We start from the raw sequence: 5,664 nt of genomic DNA on the forward strand, positions 1-5,664 counted from the left end.
GAGCAAACTGCTATGCTAGAGAGATGTCCACCCCAACCTAGCATCCCAGATATCTGACAGAAACACCCCTATGAATCCAATTGAACCCTATGTCATTCGCCTAGTCTAGAGTGTCCTCATCACTAATCCAAAAGCCATTGGATTTGTTCCAAAATTAATGTGTGCACCTGCTGCAATGCAAAATTAATCTAATGCTGTCCTGAATGAAGTCAATGTCTGTGGAGTAGCATCCAAAAAATTAGCCGTATCATCTGCCAACTCATTGCTGTCTAAGAGCTCATCCTCCTGCCTCAAAGGAAGCCTAAGCCCTACAATATCAGATTGAGCTCTAATGTAATAGCTCATAGCTTCAGCCACAAATAAGAACAGAAAGGGGGCTAAAAGGCATCCCTAGTGGACTGATCTGGTAATTTCAAACCTGTCCCCCCTGACTCCACCAATAAAAACCTTGCTATGGGCTGATCTGTAGAGGTCTGACACCCCTCTGATCCATGCATCTGAGAAACCAATGCGAGTAAGCATGCCCACCCCAGTCTACCCTATCATAAGCTTTCTCAAAGTCTAAGAGTAGAATGCCCAGCCTACAGCCATTATGCATGGCCCAATTAGAAGCCTCCCAAAATGAGAAGATGTTGTCAAAGATGCTTCTGCCATGCACAAAGCTCGTCTGCATATCATGGATAAGATCTGGCAAAAAGAGTTGCAGACAAAAGCTCTAAGATTTTATACAAAGTATCCAGCAAAGTAATCGGTCTCCACTGAGACACTAAATTCCTACAACCCCCTTTTGGAATCAAATGAATAAGGCCCTCCGCAAGTGAGTCTGGCACCTCACCCCATTCCCAAACACCTTGCAGGGCTGAAGTAATGTGATCCCATAAAGTAATAAAAAATAAGGGGGTAAGTCCATCTGCTGACCCAAGACACTTACCCTTGTAAGGGCAGAGAGAGCATTCCTGAACTCTAACTTGGTGAAGGGTGCATCAAGTGATACAGTCATATCCCCAGTCACCAACCCAGGTAAGTGCTATCAAATAACCACTCTAGCATCATCTGTGGCTTGAGTGTCAGGATTTGCTGTAAGAAGGGAGGCATAGGAGTTGGTGGCAACCTGCAAGACGGCATCCGGATGTGTCTGAAGAATTCCGCTTGAGTCAATAAGAAAATGGTTTCCTTGCCTATTTTCCAAAGTGACAGGCTTCAGATACCTTTTTCATTTCTGCAACCTTGAACTTAGGCAATCTTGCAATAATATTTTGGGCTTGCATTAATTTAAGTCGTTGTACATTAACTTGACTAATGCGTTTATGCCAGACATCAATATTTGCAACTACACCGGTCCCATGTGCAAACATTGCTACACTCAATTCAGACATGTCTGCATCCAACGTGAACATCCTGTCGTTATTCTTCCCTTTTTCTATCAAGCGACCTTTATTTTTCATATCCATAATTGCCTTGCTGCAATTTTATAGTCATGATGTCATTCTGCTTTTTATAGCCATCTTTAACCATATGACCCATTTTACCGTAGTAGTAGCATTCAATGTTGCTGTTTGCATTTTGACGTCTCTGCCATCCACCACGACCTCTTTGGCTCCCCCTGCCTCTAAAGTTACCACGTCCTCCTCCATAGGACTAGTTTTCTTGAATTTATTACATATTCTTATTTCTACCACAACCTCTAGACCTCGGCCTGCTACTCTACCTCTACCTCGACCTCTACCTCTTTCAGCATTTGAGTAAAAGACAGTTTCTTTTGAAGTTCCTCTTGAAGAGGATGCACCACCATTTCTCTGCTCTTCAGAAATTAGAAGAGCAATCAACTCCTCAAAATCAGGAAAATTCTCACGGATGGCAATGGATGTCTAGAATTGTGCATAATCCTTTCCTAGATTATTCAAGGTCACAGAAACTAAATCATCATCTTCCACTGGTGACCCAATAGAAGCAAGTGCATTTGCAATCTTCTTCACCTTCATGTGGTACTCATTGATGCTCATATTTTCTGTCTGCACATTATGCAACTCCTACTTGAGCTACATTTTCTTGGCTTGCATATTTCTACTATACATTCTCGTCAAAGTATCCCACACCTCCTTCATTGTGCTTGCATCCTGCATATGCACAATCATAGAATCTAAAATACTGATAGACAGACAATACATAACTTCTATGGCTCTCTCATGCCATCCTTTAAATGCCTGAAACTCCTATTGATTGGGAACATTGGGAATAACTGGTTCTTGTTCAGCTCTAGTAATGAACTCCTAATAGCCTTTTCCCTTAAGAAAATTCGTCATTCTAAACTTCCATGCTTGGATGTTGTTCTTGTCAAGCTTTTCAGTGACTATCTCTGAAAGAGCATTAGACTCCATTGTAAAGAAAGAGGGAGAGAGATAGGAGACTCAAGTTCAGCTTACTTCACAACACACAAAAGAGAGAGGACACAAGGTTGGAGGGTGAAGCCTTTCTTCACTTTTGCACACAACAACAATACAATAGAAGAGGGAAATACCCTATATGTCAAAACCTAGAATACGTGGTTCATATGTGAACCCAAACCAAAACATACGTGGTAGTCTAACTACACCACGAGTACAACTAACATAGACGGTGACATAAATGATAGTCATCCAGGAGATATGTCGGGGATAGAGCTTGATATCTCAACACTCCCCCTCAAGCTCAAATCCATCTCACGTACACCAAGCAAGCTCCTAAATCTGCGAAGCTTCTCGGTACCCAATGCCTTCGTAAAGATATCAGCCACCTGCTCCTCAGTGCTGACATAGACAAGATCAATCTCACCAGCTAGAACCTTCTCTCTCACAAAGTGATAATGCACCTCAATGTGCTTCGTTCTAGCATGATAAACTGGGTTATTAGCAAGCATGATGCTGCTAATGTTGTCACAATGAATGACAACTGCTGCATGAACTGACTGTCCCATATCTGCAAGTAGCTTCCGTAACCAAGCTACCTCACATGCAGCCATTGCTGCACCCCTGTACTCAGCCTCTGTGCTCGATAAGGCAACTGTTGGCTGCTTCTTGCTGCTCCAACTGATGGCACCACTCCCAAGGGAAAACATAAAACCACTAGTAGATCTCCTGTCTGAGACACTACCAGCCCAGTCAGCATCTGTGTATCCATGTACCTGTAATGCACAGCCAGCTTCATAAAACAGTCCATAATGCAATGTGGACTTCACATACCGCAGTATGCGCCTAGCCGCATCCAAATGTGGCTTCCTCGGTGCCTGCATAAACTGACTCACCAGCCCCACAGCATAGCTCAAATCTGGTCTGGTTATAGTCATGTAAATCAAGCTACCTACTATGCGCCTGTACATAGTAATATCTTCAAGAAGCTCACCTGTTTCTGCATTGAGCTTCACATTCTGCTCCAATGGAACAGAAATAGGCTTACAGCCTGTCATCCCATATTTGGACAGCATGTCCAAACCGTATTGCCTTTGCAACAGCCATATCCCACTCGGGGATCTAATAACCTCAATACCCAAGAAGTAACGCAGCTCTCCCAAATCCTTCATCTCAAATTTCTGCTTCAACAGCAGCTTCACTTCATTAATGTCTGCATCACTATCACCTGTAATAATCAAGTCATCAACATAGATGACTATAAGCACAATCCCTCTGTTTGTCCTTTTCACATAAAGTGAAAAATCTGAATTGGAAATCTGAAATCCAATAGTGACAAGATATTGCCCTATCTTGTCTGACCATGCCCTCGGCGCCTGTTTTAAGCCATACAAGGCTTTGCGCAACCTGCATACAAAATCGGGGTGTGCATTATCCTCATAACCTTCTGGCTGCATCATATAAACCTCTTCCTGCAAGTCACCATGCAAGAAGGCATTTTTCACATCCATCTGATGCAAAGACCATCCCTTTGCAGCAGCCATAGCAATTACTGCTCTCACGGTTGCCATCCTTGCAACTGGGCTGAAAGTTTCCTCATAGTCAATTCCATATGTCTGTGCAAAACCTTTGGCAACCAATCTTGCCTTGTACCTGCTAACAGACCCATCAGCATTGTGCTTTACTTTGTAAACCCACTTGCAGCCAATAGCCTTCTTATCATGAGGCAAAGGCATCAAATCCCAAGTGTGGTTTGCATCCAAGGCAGCCATCTCTTCATCCATAGCTGCTTCCCAATTTTTATGGCCTGCTGCATCCTCAAAACATGTGGGCTCTGGCTCCTCTAGAACCTTGACCATATAAGCATAGTGATGTGCTGTATACCCATCATATCTCAGCCTGTCAACTGGATACTTAATACGAGTGGACCTCCGTACAACTGGATCAGTTGCAGGAGTCTTTAAATCATGTCTGCTTTTCCTTGCACCAGGTGTAACAACAGAAGGAATCCCAAGTTCCTCATCAAGGCTCATTTCAGAGCCGCTTGACTCTCCATCAACATGAGAGCTACCAGCAGACACATCAACCACTGGAGCATGGTCCACTTTTTCTTTTCCCTTATGTGATACCTGCACAACACTATCAGGGCTGCCATGTGACGATTCACTAGATCTCAATCTCCCTGTCCATGCATTAGATCCACTAGTAGAGGACTCTCTGGGTCCACTCAAGGCTTGAGATTGCTGCTCTGCATTTATTGCAGCATTCCCATTTCCTGCATCTGCATCTCCTACCATAACAGTTGGTGCATACCAGCTGCTCATTTCATCAAAAACAACATCTCTGCTCACTTGCATTTTGCGGGTGGAAGGGTTATAACAGCGATACCCTTTCTGATGCTGAGCATATCCAATAAAGATGCATTTTTCTGCCTTTGGATCCAGCTTTGTTCTCTTCTCATCAGGAACATGAACATAAGCTATGCAACCAAATACCTTCAAGTGAGAAATATCTGGTTTTTGGCCTGTATACATTTCTTCAGGCGTCATGCCATGGACAGCTGCAGTGGGGGTTCTGTTCATAATATAAACAGCAGTTGCTACTGCTTCAGCCCAAAAATAATCAGGCATGTTTTTCTCATTTAGGATCGCCCGTCCTACTTCTGCAATATGCCTGTTCTTCCTTTCTGCAACCCCATTCTGCTGAGGGGTAGACCTGCATGAGTACTTCCTTTGAATTCCCTGTTCTTTCAGATATTCACAAAATTCTTCTGAAAAGTACTCTCCCCCTCCATCAGATCTTAGCACTTTAATATGCACACCTTTCTCTTTTTCAACCATGGCCTTAAAAGCCTTGAAGTGGCTGAACACTTCACTTTTGTGCTTCATAAAATAAATCCACACCTTCCTAGTGTAGTCATCAATAAACGTCACATAATAATGGCATCCACCAATAGAAGCAGCTTTGGTTGTCCAAACATCTGAATGGATCACTTCCAAAGGTCTTTTGCTCACCTTAGCATTTTTGGGAAATGCATGTCTGGCCTGCTTACCCATTTGGCATGCTTCACATACCTTTTGCATTCCCTCAACTCTGAATTTAGGCAAACCTGCAACAATGTTTTTCGTTTGCATAGATTTCAGCCTTTGTATATTCACATGCCCAATGCGCTTGTGCCATATCTCAATATCTGCAATGACACCTCTCCCATGCGCAAACATAGCAGCTTTCACCTCAGGCATATCAACATCCAAGGTGAACATTCTTCCATTTTTGTTGC

This window comes from Dipteris shenzhenensis, chromosome 25 (assembly GCF_047967505.1).
Source record: "Dipteris shenzhenensis isolate YYH24624 ecotype China chromosome 25, Dip_SZ_1.0, whole genome shotgun sequence".
NCBI lineage: Eukaryota > Viridiplantae > Streptophyta > Polypodiopsida > Gleicheniales > Dipteridaceae > Dipteris > Dipteris shenzhenensis.